Source organism: Rhipicephalus sanguineus, unplaced genomic scaffold (genome assembly GCF_013339695.2).
Source record: "Rhipicephalus sanguineus isolate Rsan-2018 unplaced genomic scaffold, BIME_Rsan_1.4 Seq10967, whole genome shotgun sequence".
NCBI classification, from domain to species: Eukaryota; Metazoa; Arthropoda; class Arachnida; order Ixodida; family Ixodidae; genus Rhipicephalus; species Rhipicephalus sanguineus.
The window spans coordinates 6,606-24,576 of record NW_023614315.1 but is presented as its reverse complement, the minus strand read 5'-3'; the positions used below and the strand labels follow the sequence as shown (position 1 = coordinate 24,576).

At 41.6% G+C, this 17,971-nt stretch overlaps 1 long non-coding RNA gene across 1 annotated transcript; it reads left to right on the top strand.

Annotated features, from left to right (window-relative positions):
* The first annotated feature begins 12,913 nt into the window (after positions 1 to 12,913).
* Positions 12,914 to 17,697, top strand: LOC125756512 (uncharacterized). Its single transcript, XR_007414559.1, has 3 exons — positions 12,914 to 13,187; positions 16,517 to 16,712; positions 17,507 to 17,697. It is a non-coding gene; the product is annotated as an uncharacterized LOC125756512 (long non-coding RNA).
* The last annotated feature ends 274 nt before the right edge of the window (positions 17,698 to 17,971 follow it).

Genomic DNA, 17,971 nt, shown 5'->3' with positions numbered 1-17,971 from the left:
CGGGACGCACGCGTTTGCGGCTCAGGCTACGAACCTCTACCTCCCGTGTTGCTGAAGCGCAGTGTGTGTTATGTATGCATGAGCACAGGCGTCGGCTACCCTTTACTAGAAAGCGCACACCGTGCCGTTTCTCTCCTTAATTGACGACGCTTTGAAGAAGTGAATACCGGGTACCAATGTTGATTATGAGCTTGTTGATATCATCCTTACGCGGGATTCACGATTCGCTGTGTCCAAATATATGTTCACACCTTCAGCTACCATGCGCAACGGTTTAATCATGATCATGGGCGTTAGTCGTCGCGATATAGACATGCTGTCAACATGCGTGCATCCACGTCAAACGGTGCTATAGCTGCCAAACACGAATAGACATTGTACAAGCTCTCATATATCACTACACAGTAAGCAGTACTTCGGTGAAGACACGTGTCACTTTCGTGTTATACCGATTCCTATGACAGAGGGATCAGCCATGTTTTTTTCATAAATTTTTTCTCTTCGCCTTTCTCTCTCTCTTCTTGAATCTTTCTCTTTCAGCACTTCTCTATAATTCTTTCTATGCTATGCTTTACCCTCTCCCCTCCTTCTTTCCCTGTTCCTCACTTCCCTTTCCCGCCCTCTTCCTACACTGTACTATAAAAGGCTATGGTATGCTCTACTAGCATGCCTGGATAGCTGAGCGGTTACGACACACATCTTCAAATCATTGGTATGTGGATTCGAATGCTACCTCTCCGAGAAACTTCTGTGTCTCGAAATGTCTGGTGCACACCAGAAATGTCTGGTGTGCTGTGACATGCATGAAGATGATGGCATGATGTAATGTGGGCAATTTTGTGAGCTGTAAAAGAAAGGTGGAGGTATGGGCTAGTTAGTATGTCATGATGTAGCGCGAATTCAGGACAAGGATGCTCCTCTTTGTGTGCCTTGTGTCGTTTCCTTGAGTTCACGTTATAGGTATCATCCTGTAGAAGAAATTGTGAGAAAGACAGAGTGTGTCAACACCATGAGGAAAAAGCAAGATGACAAGCTAGATTCTTCCTTTAAGAAAGAAATTATGTCAGCCAAAGTGCACGAGCGTTGGCTCAGCCTCGTATTCAACCACCTTTGAGGAGGAAATCCCACAGAGTACTAAAGTTGCACGCAAAATAGGAACGTTAGCTCCACCTTACCTCTGCCCGCCAGATTCCTACGAAGAGTATTAGCTCACCAACAAAAAAATGGCTGATAGTTACATGCATGAAATTCCAGCACAAAGAAGGGTGTCTTTAAAATGCACATATTATTTTTTGTTCCACATGCGTGCCTCCTGATGAGTGGCTGGAGAGTCTCAGTGCTGCATGCTTGGCCCATTTCTACTTCTATTTGCTTTGCACGAGAGTGCTTAATATATGAAATCAATGTCTTACAATGACTCAATTCTGAAAGCTGGCTTGCCACATGTATTGAACTGAAAGTAAAGGATATATGTGCTGTGCTTTAATTGTACCGTGCTTCACATATCGCTGCAGGTAGCAGGAGAAGGTTCATTGTCATTTAAAATATGGCAGACACTGTATCTTGTCGCAGCTAGATTTATTGTTGTCCTCTCCGTGAAGAGGTCCCCACAGTACCTAAAAAGCACCCATACTTTTGAAGCCTTACATACTGAGTGCCTTGTCTGGAATTACATTCTTGGTATGGCAAAGGTGCTAAGAAAGCATGTGTTCCTGGAAAACAACCACAAAGTGGCTCGTAAAAAGCCTGCCTTCAATGTGTCTTATTCCATTATTTGTTTACCATGCTACACAAATCACTGACGCACCTACGCTCTTGCCTTCTTGCAGAACGAGCTCGTAAAAACAAATTTTGTGATTCGTTCACATTATGTACGAAAAAAGTTGGTTTCCTCGATCTCATACCGGTCAGCTTCAAAATAGAATGTGACATTCTTGTGTGCCATAAAATAAACTGCTATTCATGCCTAAATTTCCTCTATGGTTTTGTTGATGCCAGGGGTGCATGTGTAGTCTGTCTAGTCATGTTTTATGAAACAGCACAGAAAAACAAACTTTCTTCTGTACGGTAAAAGTACAATGAAACAAGCCCTGGAGGGAGTATGACCTAAGTGACAAATTGCTAGTGGGGTTTTTTCTACGTTGAACAGAATTATGTGGTTGCATCAACAGAGAAACAGATAAAAACCAGCACCAAGGTGAGGAGCAATACTGCATGCATTGATGCCCAGCTGAGTATAATTATTTCCTATTGTTATTACTAATCCTTCCAATCATTTTTTAGCATGTGTCTATGCCAAGCATCTTCGGATACACAATAGGGCTAACACATCCTGTGTCTTTGGCTTCAGTCAAGCTCTAGCTTTTTTGCAGCCCTGCCTGCTTTACAAAAAAAAAAATATATACAGTATCCTGTTTCAAGATGGGGCTGTCCTGCATTTACATGGACTGAATTAAGCCGTGCAGTTTCTTTATGAGGAAGAAATCGAACAGCATCATAAAGAAAAAATGGGGTGAAAATGACAGACACATGTTGTGTCTGTTGCCTTCTCTCTATTTCATCAACAGTGCTGTTTGATTCCCTCCTAAAAAAGGTGTATTCAGTACACCTGCAGCGTGTGCTACCAAGCACATTCCAGACAAAATGCACAACAAAAGTTGATGCAGTGAAGCCGGCAAAGTTCTCTGTAAATGTTGCTTGCGGCTGCAGAAACTACTCACAGCACACCTTGAGTACGTTAATTCTTTACATCTAGACAGATCTCACGCAAGACATAGATTACACACTGCAAATTAAACAAGTAATGCAAAGTATTTAACTGTGCTTACAAGGCACACCAACAATGCTTCACTGCATAATTACTTATGTTACTATAAAGGCCACTTGACAATTATATGTCACACAATTATAATTTATAATAGCGTAGTTCATTGCATAATTACATTGTTGTTTTCACTTGGATGTGTAGAGAAGGTGCGAGTGAATGAGTCATCGCAAGGGAGAAATTCAGACAGAGACGGTAATATTGAAAGCTTAGATAACCAAATCAATAGCAGTTCTGAATGCCTGATGAGTAACGTACAGTTACCACTGGATTGTACTATGACTAGAGACAACGCATGTAAGGTTTCATCATAGTCAGCCTATTTTATGTCCCCTGCAGGGCTTCTTTTATTTAGCTCCAGTTAGCTGCGAGAGCCATTTTATGCCTGCAAATTTCTTAATTTCATATCATACCATCCAACCTTCTGACATCCTCTGTTATATATGTTTCCCATCTCTTAATATCCAATCCGTCGCTCTGACTGATCGTCAATTATCCGTCCCCCACATGACGTGACCTGCTCATATCCACTTTTTTTCGCTGAATTTCAGCTAGAATGTCGGCAGCTGCCCCTGTTTGTTCTCCAGAGTCCACTCTGCTCTCTTGCTAGATATGATAATGTTACACCTCTCATCTTCCGTTCCATCACACACTGCGTGGTTCACAACTTCTTTTTGAGTTCCTTCGTTATCTTCCAAGTTGCATAAAGACCTCTGGTGTACTTCCTCGGCCGTGACAGTGCCCTTCTTAGTATACTTCACTGCACAGCAAAAATGCTTCACCTCAACGCATTTTGTGTGATTCACCGCATAACATTTTCATCCTCCAGTGAAGCTCAGAAACTTGTCAAGACAACCTAGGCTACAGAAAAGCTATTATTATGCATGTGGATCTGGGCTACACATTAACGCTATATATGTTACTTTACAAAACGTTAAGGGTGGAGCAGGAAGCAACAGTTATGACGGTGAGTCAAAACAAATATGCGAGCATGCAGCATGTATCCAGCAAGATTGATGAAACCTGCTCATTGGTTTATTATTCGAAGCATATAGCTGCGCAAGCCCTCATGTGCGTGATTTCATATGGCATGTGCGTGACTGGCATTTAAACATTCATATAATTTAAATATGCAATGGAGATTTCGAATGGAGTGCAGCTGCAATATGCTTTGATGCCAGAAGGGTTGAATTGAAGTCTTCGGTCATAAAACTAATTTCTGTAGAATTGGGAAAACAAGTGTGATCACGACAATTTTGGACTTATGATCTCAGGTACATTAGATATATGGAGAAGCTATATGTGCAGCAAAATCGCTTCGGGAAAAATTAAACATTAATATCTGAATCTGGACTTATAAAAAATTAAAGGCAAGAATGCTGTTTACATGCTGGAAAAAGGTTTATCTAATCTTGATTATCGTAAATTAGGCAGAAATTCTTCAAGATGCCAATGGTGGCTCTACCACTCGAGATCAGGGATCCAAGCATACAGAAGTTTCCAGGATATCATATATTTATAAGTTGTTAGATTGGCTTCAGTACATTATTATTCTTGTTGATATATAGAAAACAATGGGTATTATAATACTTTTCAAAATTTATATACAAAACAAACATTCGGGGTCAGTCTGACCCTGAATGCTTAGTAATAACCCCAACAAGTTCTGGCAGATAACCAACCCTAACTCATCCCTTGGCATCGGAATTTCTAAGGACTGTGAAATTTTATCCGACCTAGACTTTGCCATGATGTTTAATTCTGTTTGTTCATATGTTTTTACAACTGAACCTCTCATGCATTTTCTTGCATATGCTGCTCCTGTCATGCCTTCAATGCCTGATGTTATTTTTTCACCAGTCAGAATATCTGCACTAAGTGACATTCATAATTAAGTTATCCTCATCAGCCAGTGCTGATGAAATCACCTCAAAGGTTTTAAGAAATGTTAAGTACAGATCTCTGCCATGAATCTAAACCTGCTGTTCTCAAGACCATCGCTACCAGGCACTCTTCCAGACGAGTGGAAAAAGAGCAAGGTAGTTCCAGTCTACAAATCAGGTAACTGCCAATCGCCCTTAAACTATTGCAAACATGTCCCATATCCATCACTGGTGTCGTTTGCAAAATCATGGAACACATCATATTTTCACATGTTATGAATTTTTTGAACAGCAATAACTTTTTCCATCTGTCACAACATGGCATTCATAAGGGTCTATGGTGCAACTCAGCTTCATTTCTATATGACCTCTACCCAAATCTTGATAATAACATTTAACCGACATGTTTTTTTTTACTTTGCAAAGACATTTGATAAAGTAGCTCATCAACGATCACTAGCTTGCACTCTAATGTCATAACATGGATGAAATAATTTTTGCGTAACCAATCACCATCTGTCATTATTAACAGTACTGCTTCATAATTTCTCCCAGTAACATCAGGCGTCCCCCAGAGTTCAGTTTTACGTCCCCTCTTATTCTCATATGAGTGGTCTACCATGTCTCCTCTCACATTCGAATGTTTGATGACTGCGTTCTTTATTGATCTGTCAATAACAATAACATTCGCATTTTATTGCAGAATGATTCATTCTGAATGATTTAATACTAAGAACTGGTGACCAGTGGATCATGGTCTTAAATACTTAAAAATGTAAATCCATGCCAATTTCTCACAGCCATAATCGATATCACTTCCCTTTCAGACTTGACAACACCTCCATTGACAGTGAACTAATTCAAGTACGTTAGGCAGTACGATCATACATGACTTCAATCAACTGCATGATGCTCTCATGTGACCAACATCACATCATCTACAAGCAAAACTTCAGGTTTTCTGAAACGTAACACTTGCGCGGTGCTTCTCAACATGTAATTTTACTCGCATACAAAACATTGCTTAGACTTAAACGTGAATATCCCTCACCCTTATGGAATTCTCACCAGATCTACCTCAGCAGCACTTAGAATCCGCACAAAATCGCGTCGTAAGGGATATTTATTCATCATTCTCATTCGATATCAGCGTTTCGTCGTTAAAAGCCGATTCTGGTTTGGACCCCCTCGCACAGGAGTCCTCAAACGTTCTGGCTTTCCTCAAAACGGTTTCTCCAGAGTGCCGCGGAACCCCTAACTTTTTCTTGAGCATGAAGACAATCGAAACCGGGGGGATGACGCCTATCTACGCGTGCAGCCACAGTATTAACACTGCCTGCGTTGGCCTCTCTTTCTTTAATATCGAAGGCCATCGCCGTTGATGTAGAGCCGTAGAGCTCCCTCGCCGCTCCGCGAGTCGCGCAAACCGCCCGCCGACCATACACTGCATGCTACAGGCACCGCACAGCGTAAGCAATGTGTTCACGCAAACGAAGTGCCGGACGTACAGAGGCCTGTTTTATTTTTTGCAAAATGAAAAAGGAGGCATGCCCATCGCACAGCGAAGCGGCCATCGACCGATACACTGGTGGAAAAGCTAAGCCTAAATGACGGGTCCGGGTCCGCATAAGTCGTGCAAGTTTCATGGCACGCACGTACTAGACGACGAGTCTTTAATTCTGCTACTACGCGGGTTTCTCGCTGCCCGCAGACGCCCGATATGCGGATGCGGCGTACGATATGGCTTCGATCGTTAAATGCAAATGCAATGCAAATTTGCATGTCTCAATAAATAAATTAGTTGCGAATGGGACTGAAACGGGAGCGGGTTGTATTCGTTCTGGCCGCTCGCGGAACCCTAAGATCTATGTCCGTCACTGAACCCCTGGGTTCCGCGGAACCCAGTTTCCCATGAAACACAAAACTTCTATAAAACGTCTTTAAAACGTTTAAAACCTCTATAAACCTTCATAAAACGTTTTATAGAGGTTTCGTGTTTCGTGGGTTGAGACCCATGCCCTAGCACATTGTTCTCGTCTCGCGAACTTATCATTATATCATAAATTTTGTAACAGTTTACTTCGCCATAGACCCAACAATTAATCGACCCCTTCGTGCACAGGCCATGGCCTGTGCACTGTGCACAGGCCATCAACTTAACATCGCTCGCTCAAGTGTGCATACGTGCATACTGTCGCTTGCTCATCATCATTTTTCCATTGCACAGCCAAAGGCTGGAACGGCGGGACGGCCTCGATCCCCAACCACATCGCTCCCATCACCACCTCACCTGCATACTTTGCATCTTGAAACCCTTCTGTCCAGCTTTAGAATCTCTGGCATGCATTTAACTTTCTGGTAATGCATATCCAGTTTTTTTTTTTAGAACCCATGCATATGTACCAGAGCAGTGTTACAGAATGGGCGCCTCCATTCCATTCCAATTCCATTCCGGGGAATCAGAACTTGCCGCAATTCCATTCCTTTCAATTCCTCGAAATGAAGAAACTGAGCCTATTCCCACTCCGGGAGTGGCTGGGCAGTTCAATTCCATTACTGTAATTCCTCAACGTAGGAAAGGCATCTTGATAGTTTTATCGAGTTAAGAATCAATGCCCCATAGCGCTGATGTCATCAGATGAATTAAGAACTGCAAAAGTACACAAAACACGTTACCAACGTTGAGGAATAGTAGCTTGGTGACATATCTTGTGCAGTACAACCACCCTACTAATTCCGATAGGGGCAGTATTTGCATGGTCAGCATGTTTGAACGAATGGTGACGTTTTAATATTGCTTAATAGGTTAAGTGTGTTAGTGATTAAATGACGGCATAGCATACTTTTATACTGACAAAAGTAGTATCCAAGAAGACTAAGCAGTTTCCCCGCGTCTGGAGCAGTCGTGAATATGGAGAAAACTAAGATTTTGTTAATAGGGAATAAAACCCTCTAGATCTGCTGGTATTAGTTGGAACAGTGCACCGCTCGGGCACCTTGTGCCTTTGCATCGAATACGGAAACTGCGCCACACTGCTCGTCAGCACTCACGCTTGTCAAGCGCGCCTCGCAATCATGGATGGGGTGAGGAGAACTTTCTGTGTTCGCCTGTGTGCAGGTATGCAATGTCTTTCTTGTTACAAAGGTTATTTATGTGTGTCAGGTACTAAACTGCTTGTGAGATAAAGATCAGACTATGCATAGATGCCACTTCCATGTTGGGGTATCAATGGAAACCAATACGCAGGGATAATTTGTTTCTCCCTTTGGTATCTGCTGGGATAATGCATTTGTTTGTACACTAACTTCTGCCTTGGTTTGTAGTAGGCGCATTGCTTATTAATATACCGTGCTTGTAATCAGCCAAGTCATTTTAAAAATACTGCCTTATTGTTAAATCAAGGCTCTGACTTACTAATGTTTGAAGTTTGAAAAACAGCACGTAAACGAAAACGTGCTCTATTTTTGGAAAAAGAAGCAATTCCATTCCCATTCCATGCAAAAGGTGCTTACTTCCATTCCCATTTGTCCAAGCGTTGTCCCCATTCCACTCACATTCCATTCCGGGGTCGCGAAAATGTGGAATGATTCCGGAGTCATTCCAGTTCTGGAGTGGCAGCTCCTCAACACTGTACGAGAGAGCTTCTGCTTATACTTGACTCTTAAATGAGATACCCTATGGTTTGTGTGGAGCACTTGTTCGGAATGTGCTTGGTAGCACACACTGCAGGTGTACTATTGAATACAGCTTTTTTTAGGAGGGAATCGAACAGCGCTGTAGATGAAATAGAGAGAAGGCAACAGAACATGTATTGTGTGCATCATTTTCTCCCAAGCTTGTCTTTATGGTGCTGTTCAATTTCTTTCTCATAAAGAAATGCATGGCTTAATCCAGCCCATGCAGATGCAGCCTACTAATTAAGACACCTGCTAAATGTGACCCAGCAAAGCACAGCCCTAACTTGACGCAGGATATTTTGGCACTATTGTGTACCAGAAGATTGCTTAGCATAGACAAATGCTAAAAAAAATGAGCGGAGGATTTAGTCATAACAAAAGAAAATAATTATATTCAGGAGGGCGTAGATGCAATATTTTTTCTCACCTTGGTCTCTGGTATTTATCTGTTTCTCTGTTGACACAATCACATAACTCTGTTTAACATAGAAAAGAACCCTGTGAGCAATTTGTCACCTAATCCCTCCACCCTACTGGGCTTGTTTGAATTAATCTTAGTCTCCAAACACTATGAAACGTCGTCTAATCGCAGAATAGGTCGTTTCCGATGGCTAGAACCTTATACGTTTAATCAAAATTACAACCATCTCCAATCGTCTCCAAACGCGACGAAACGGCGTGAAATCGCAAAATAAAGCGTTTTTGAAAGGTAGAAGCTCATATCTTTGATGAGAATTTCCACCACCTCCAATCGTCTCCAAACACTATAAAACGACGTAAAATCGCAGAATAGGTCGTTCCTGAAGGATAGAAGCTTATACGTTTAATTAAAAATGCAACATTGTCCAATCGTCTCCAAACGCTACGAAACGTCCTCAAATCGCAGAATAGATCGTTCCTGAAGGCTAGAATCTTATACGTTTAATCAAAAATACAACCATCTCCAATCGTCTCCAAACGCGACGAAACGTCGTCAAATCGCAGAATAGATCGTTTCTGAACGGTAGATGCTCATATCTTTGATGAGAATTTCCACCACCTCCAATCGTCTCCAAACACTATGAAACGTCGTCTAATCGCAGAATAGGTCGTTTCTGATGGCTAGAAGCTTATACGTTTAATCAAAATTACAACCATCTCCAATCGTCTCCAAACGCGACGAAACGGCGTGAAATCGCAAAATAAAGCGTTTTTGAAAGGTAGAAGCTCATATCTTTGATGAGAATTTCCACCACCTCCAATCGTCTCCAAACACTATAAAACGACGTAAAATCGCAGAATAGGTCGTTCCTGAAGGATAGACTGCTTATATGTTTAATTAAAAATGCAACATTGTCCAATCGTCTCCAAACGCTACGAAACGTCGTCAAATCGCAGAATAGATCGTTTCCGAAGGCTAGAAGCTTATACGTTTAATCAAAATTACAACCATCTCCAATCGCCTCCAAACGCCACGAAACGTCGTGAAATCGCAAAATAAAGCGTTTTTGAAAGGTAGAAGCTCATATCTTTGATGAGAATTTCCACCACCTCCAATCGTCTCCAAACACTATAAAACGACGTAAAATCGCAGAATAGGTCGTTCCTGAAGGATAGAAGCTTATATCTTTAATTAAAAATGGAACATTCTCCAATCGTCTCCAAACGCTACGAAACGTCCTCAAATCGCAGAATAGATCGTTTCTGAAGGCTAGAATCTTATACGTTTAATCAAAAATACAACCATCTCCAATCGTCTCCAAACGCGACGAAACGTCGTCAAATCGCAGAATAGATCGTTTCCGAAGGCTAGAAGCTTATACGTTTAATCAAAATTACAACCATCTCCAATCGCCTCCAAACGCGACGAAACGTCGTGAAATCGCAAAATAAAGCGTTTCTGAACGGTAGATGCTCATGTCTTTGATGAGAATTTCCACCACCTCCAATCGTCTCCAAACACTATGAAACGACGTAAAATCGCAGAATAGGTCGTTTCTGATGGCTAGAAGCTTATACGTTTAATCAAAAATACAACCATCTGCAATCGGCTCCAAACGCGACCAAACGTCGTCAAATCGCAGAATAGGTCGTTACCGAAGGCTAGAAGCTTATACGTTTAATCAAAATTACAACCATCTCCAATCGTCTCCAAACGCGACGAAACGTCGTGAAATCGCAAAATAAAGCGTTTTTGAAAGGTAGAAGCTCATATCTTTGATGAGAATTTCCACCACCTCCAATCGTCTCCAAACACTATAAAACGACGTAAAATCGCAGAGTAGGTCGTTCCTGAAGGATAGAAGCTTATATCTTTAATTAAAAATGCAACATTCTCCAATCGTCTCCAAACGCTACGAAACGTCCTCAAATCGCAGAATAGATCGTTTCTGAAGGCTAGAAGCTTATACGTTTAATCAAAATTACAACCATCTCCAATCGGCTCCAAACGCGACGAAACGGCGTGAAATCGCAAAATAAAGCGTTTTTGAAAGGTAGAAGCTCATATCTTTGATGAGAATTTCCACCACCTCCAATCGTCTGCAAACACTATAAAACGACGTAAAATCGCAGAATAGGTCGTTCCTGAAGGGTAGAAGCTTATATGATTAATCAAAAATGCAACATTCTCCAATCGTCTCCAAACGCGACGAAACGTCGTCAAATCGCAGAATAGATCGTTTCTAAAGGCTAGAAGCTTATACGTTTAATCCAAAATACAACCATGTCCAATCGTCTCCAAACGCGACGAAACGTCGTGAAATCGCAAAATACAGCGTTTCTGAACGGTAGATGCTCATATCTTTGATGAGAATTTCCACCACCTCCAATCGTCTCCAAACACTATGAAACGTCGTCTAATCGCAGAATAGGTCGTTTCTGATGGCTAGAAGCTTATACGTTTAATCAAAAATATAACCATCTGCAATCGGCTCCAAACGCGACCAAACGTCGTCAAATCGCAGAATAGGTCGTTACTGAAGGCTAAAAGCTTATGTTTAATCAAAATTACAACCATCTCCAATCGTCTCCAAACGCGACGAAACGGCGTGAAATCGCAAAATAAAGCGTTTCCGAAGGCTAGAAGCTTATACGTTTAATCAAAATTACAACCATCTCCAATCGTCTCCAAACGCGACGAAACGTCGTGAAATCGCAAAATAAAGCGTTTCTGAACGGTAGATGCTCATGTCTTCGATGAGAATTTCCACCACCTCCAATCGTCTCCAAACACTATGAAACGACGTAAAATCGCAGAATAGGTCGTTCCTGACGGGTAGAAGCTTATATGTTTAATCAAAAATGCAACATTCTCCAATCGTCTCCAAACGCGACGAAACGTCGTCAAATCGCAGAATAGATCGTTTCTAAAGGCTAGAAGCTTATACGTTTAATCAAAATTACAACCATCTCCAATCGTCTCCAAACGCGACGAAACGTCGTGAAATCGCAAAATAAAGCGTTTCTGAACGGGAGATGCTCATGTCTGATGAGAATTTCCACCACCTCCAATCGTCTCCAAACACTATGAAACGTCGTCTAATCGCAGAATAGGTCGTTTCCGATGGCTAGAACCTTATACGTTTAATCAAAATTACAACCATCTCCAATCGTCTCCAAACGCGACGAAACGGCGTGAAATCGCAAAATAAAGCGTTTTTGAAAGGTAGAAGCTCATATCTTTGATGAGAATTTCCACCACCTCCAATCGTCTCCAAACACTATAAAACGACGTAAAATCGCAGAATAGGTCGTTCCTGAAGGATAGAAGCTTATACGTTTAATTAAAAATGCAACATTGTCCAATCGTCGCCAAACGCTACGAAACGTCCTCAAATCGCAGAATAGATCGTTCCTGAAGGCTAGAATCTTATACGTTTAATCAAAAATACAACCATCTCCAATCGTCTCCAAACGCGACGAAACGTCGTCAAATCGCAGAATAGATCGTTTCTAAAGGCTAGAAGCTTATACGTTTAATCAAAAATACAACCATGTCCAATCGTCTCCAAACGCGACGAAACGTCGTGAAATCGCAAAATACAGCGTTTCTGAACGGTAGATGCTCATATCTTTGATGAGAATTTCCACCACCTCCAATCGTCTCCAAACACTATGAAACATCGTCTAATCGCAGAATAGGTTCTGATGGCTAGAAGCTTATACGTTTAATCAAAAATACAACCATCTGCAATCGGCTCCAAACGCGACCAAACGTCGTCAAATCGCAGAATAGGTCGTTACTGAAGGCTAGAAGCTTATATGTTTAATCAAAATTACAACCATCTCCAATCGCCTCCAAACGCGACGAAACGTCGTGAAATCGCGAAATAAAGCGTTTCTGAACGGTAGATGCTCATGTCTGATGAGAATTTCCACCACCTCCAATCGTCTCCAAACACTATGAAACGACGTAAAATCGCAGAATAGGTCGTTCCTGAAGGGTAGAAGCTTATATGATTAATCAAAAATGCAACATTCTCCAATCGTCTCCAAACGAGACGAAACGTCGTCAAATCGCAGAATAGATCGTTTCTAAAGACTAGAAGCTTATACGTTTAATCAAAAATACAACCATGTCCAATCGTCTCCAAACGCGACGAAACGTCGTGAAATCGCAAAATACAGCGTTTCTGAACGGTAGATGCTCATATCTTTGATGAGAATTTCCACCACCTCCAATCGTCTCCAAACACTATGAAACGTCGTCTAATCGCAGAATAGGTCGTTTCTGATGGCTAGAAGCTTATACGTTTAATCAAAAATACAACCATCTGCAATCGGCTCCAAACGCGACCAAACGTCGTCAAATCGCAGAATAGGTCCTTACTGATGGCTAGAAGCTTATATGTTTAATCAAAATTACAACCATCTCCAATCGTCTCCAAACGCGACGAAACGGCGTGAAATCGCAAAATAAAGCGTTTTTGAAAGGTAGAAGCTCATATCTTTGATGAGAATTTCCACCACCTCCAATCGTCTCCAAACACTATAAAACGACGTAAAATCGCAGAATATGTCGTTCCTGAAGGGTAGAAGCTTCCCAATGGGCATTGAAACTCCCTCGGACATCCGAATAAAATCCGGACGTCCACGTCCTAAGCAGTTGTCCAGGGGACATCCGATGGATATCAATGTCGGATTAAATGTTTAAGTCCGTTTGCTTTTCTCCATCGGACGTCCTCGGGACATAGCGTGCAGGATATATCGCCAGTCGCGTACGATTTTAACTTGTTTCGGGCTTTATCTGCGAACTTCTGATTTTCGGTACTTATGAATCAAGGATATGTCTTCGAGGGCCATCATGCGCGCGATAGGTCGAATTTTCAACAGAAAATGTGATGTACATAATTCACTTCCCCTTTCAAGTACTTAATTACAGCAGCAAACCTATATATATCGCTTTCAAAAACTCCTCGGTCATTTTTTACAGCGCAGAAAGCGCGCCACGCCCGAGAAAACCCGCATGCTGCCAGTATGGCCACTACGGGTGTTTATTGAATCGCCGCATCTGGCTCAACGTCGAATTTTCAGCACAGCACAAAAAACACTAGCATTTTCAGCGCAGCCTCAGAAACACTACGGTCTTTAGAATTATGCATCGATATATTTTCTATTAAAGGAACGCACCATCTAATACATACGTACTGATGTTGCGCCTCAGATATGCGTAATATTTGCTTTTTGATCGAGAATGTTCACAAATATGAACCCCGCTACCAGTTCAAGATGGCTGGGCATTCAGAAAGTAGTTAAACTTTAGCAGGGTGGCTGAATATCGGTTGACAGACGGACACCAAAGTATCTGCGTTTAAGAAAGACTATCGTCTTTAATATTTGACGATATGGCGTGCAGATTAGGTCACGCCGAGGTGGCGACGCCCTTTAAAACAAATTACACATATTTTAAAACCGCAAATCTTACTCGATCGTTGCAAGCGACTACGGTTGATCTGCGTTTGCCACGGGCATTTTTTCCCCTCCATGGCAATGGAAATATAAATACGGTAAAAAAGAGCTCCTGCGTCCGTTGAACCTCCGAATATCCGACCTAGACACCCGTGGGACACCCGCTGGATTGCCAATTAGTGTGCGCCTTCTAGTCCAGCGGATATCCGCTGTACGTCTATCGGCTATTCGCGGATGTCCACTGGACGACCAAGACATCCAGAAGTGGACATCCATTGGACGCCCGCCGGAGTTTAAATGCCCATTGGGTTATATGATTAATAAAAAATGCAACATTCTCCAATCGTCTCCAAACGCGACGAAACGTCGTCAAATCGCAGAATAGATCGTTTCTAAAGGCTAGAAGCTTATACGTTTAATCCAAAATACAACCATGTCCAATCGTCTCCAAACGCGACGAAACGTCGTGAAATCGCAAAATACAGCGTTTCTGAACGGTAGATGCTCATATCTTTGATGAAAATTTCCACCACCTCCAATCGTCTCCAAACACTATGAAACGTCGTCTAATCGCAGAATAGGTCGTTTCTGATGGCTAGAAGCTTATACGTTTAATCAAAAATACAACCATCTGCAATCGGCTCCAAACGCGACCAAACGTCGTCAAATCGCAGAATAGGTCGTTACTGAAGGCTAGAAGCTTATGTTTAATCAAAATTACAACCATCTCCAATCGTCTCCAAACGCGACGAAACGGCGTGAAATAGCAAAATAAAGCGTTTCCGAAGGCTAGAAGCTTATACGTTTAATCAAAATTACAACCATCTCCAATCGTCTCCAAACGCGACGAAACGTCGTGAAATCGCAAAATAAAGCGTTTCTGAACGGTAGATGCTCATGTCTTTGATGAGAATTTCCACCACCTCCAATCGTCTCCAAACACTATGAAACGACGTAAAATCGCAGAATAGGTCGTTCCTGACGGGTAGAAGCTTATATGTTTAATCAAAAATGCAACATTCTCCAATCGTCTCCAAACGCGACGAAACGTCGTCAAATCGCAGAATAGATCGTTTCTAAAGGCTAGAAGCTTATACGTTTAATCAAAATTACAACCATCTCCAATCGTCTCCAAACGCGACGAAACGTCGTGAAATCGCAAAATAAAGCGTTTTTGAACGGTAGATGCTCATGTCTTCGATGAGAATTTCCACCACCTCCAATCGTCTCCAAACACTATGAAACGTCGTCTAATCGCAGAATAGGTCGTTTCCGATTTCTAGAACCTCATACGTTTAATCAAAATTACAACCATCTCCAATCGTCTCCAAACGCGACGAAACGGCGTGAAATCGCAAAATAAAGCGTTTTTGAAAGGTAGAAGCTCATCTTTGATGAGAATTTCCACCACCTCCAATCGTCTCCAAACACTATAAAACGACGTAAAATCGCAGAATAGGTCGTTCCTGAAGGATAGAAGCTTATACGTTTAATTAAAAATGCAACATTGTCCAATCGTCTCCAAACGCTACGAAACGTCCTCAAATCGCAGAATAGATCGTTCCTGAAGGCTAGAATCTTATACGTTTAATCAAAAATACAACCATCTCCAATCGTCTCCAAACGCGACGAAACGTCGTGAAATCGCAAAATACAGCGTTTCTGAACGGTAGATGCTCATATCTTTGATGAGAATTTCCACCACCTCCAATCGTCTCCAAACACTATGAAACGTCGTCTAATCGCAGAATAGGTCGTTTCTGATGGCTAGAAGCTTATACGTTTAATCAAAAATACAACCATCTGCAATCGGCTCGAAACGCGACCAAACGTCGTCAAATCGCAGAATAGGTCGTTACTGATGGCTAGAAGCTTATATGTTTAATCAAAATTACAACCATCTCCAATCGTCTCCAAACGCGACGAAACGTCGTGAAATCGCAAAATAAAGCGTTTTTGAAAGGTAGAAGCTCATATCTTTGATGAGAATTTCCACCACCTCCAATCGTCTCCAAACACTATAAAACGACGTAAAATCGCAGAATAGGTCGTTCCTGAAGGATAGAAGCTTATATCTTTAATTAAAATTGCAAAATTCTCCAATCGTCTCCAACGCTACGAAACGTCCTCAAATCGCAGAATAGGTCGTTCCTGAAGGATAGAAGCTTATATCTTTAATTAAAAATGCAACATTCTCCAATCGTCTCCAAACGCGACGAAACGTCGTCAAATCGCAGAATAGGTCGTTACTGAAGGCTAGAAGCTTATATGTTTAATCAAAATTACAACCATCTCCAATCGTGTCCAAACGCGACGAAACTGCGTGAAATCGCAAAATAAAGCGTTTTTGAAAGGTAGAAGCTCATATCTTTGATGAGAATTTCCACCACCTCCAATCGTCTCCAAACACCATAAAACGACGTAAAATCGCAGAATAGGTCGTTCCTGAAGGGTAGAAGCTTATATGATTAATCAAAAATGCAACATTCTCCAATCGTCTCCAAACGCGATGAAACGTCGTCAAATCGCAGAATAGATCGTTTCTAAAGGCTAGAAGCTTATACGTTTAATCAAAATACAACCATGTCCAATCGTCTCCAAACGCGACGAAACGTCGTCTAATCGCAGAATAGGTCGTTTCTGATGGCTAGAAGCTTATACGTTTAATCAAAAATACAACCATCTGCAATCGGCTCCAAACGCGACCAAACGTCGTCAAATCGCAAAATAGATCGTTTCTAAAGGCTAGAAGCTTATACGTTTAATCAAAAATACAACCATGTCCAATCGTCTCCAAACGCGACGAAACGTCGTGAAATCGCAAAATACAGCGTTTCTGAACGATAGATGCTCATATCTTTGATGATAATTTCCACCACCTCCAATCGCCTCCAAACACTATGAAACGTCGTCTAATCGCAGAATAGGTCGTTTCTTATGGCTAGAAGCTTATACGTTTAATCAAAAATACAACCATCTGCAATCGGCTCCAAACGCGACCAAACGTCGTCAAATCGCAGAATAGGTCGTTACTGAAGGCTAGAAGCTTATATGTTTAATCAAAATTACAACCATCTCCAATCGTGTCCAAACGCGACGAAACTGCGTGAAATCGCAAAACAAAGCGTTTTTGAAAGGTAGAAAGGTGGTGGAAATTCTCATCTTTGATGAAAATTTCCACCACCTCCAATCGTCTCCAAACACTATAAAACGACCTAAAATCGCAGAATAGGTCGTTCCTGAAGGATAGAAGCTTATATGTTTAATTAAAAATGCAACATTGTCCAATCGTCTCCAAACGCTACGAAACGTCGTCAAATCGCAGAATAGATCGTTTCCGAAGGCTAGAAGCTTATACGTTTAATCAAAATTACAACCATCTCCAATCGCCTCCAAACGCGACGAAACGTCGTGAAATCGCAAAATAAAGCGTTTTGAAAGGTAGAAGCTCATATCTTTGATGAGAATTTCCACCACCTCCAATCGTCTCCAAAACACTATAAACGACGTAAAATCGCAGAATAGGTCTTTCCTGAAGGGTAGAAGCTTATATGATTAATCAAAAATGCAACATTCTCCAATCGTCTCCAAACGCGACCGAAACGTCGTCAATCCGAAAATAGATCGTTTCTAAAGGCGAAAGCTTATACGTTTAATCCAAAATACAACCATTCCCAATCGTCTCCAAACGCGACGA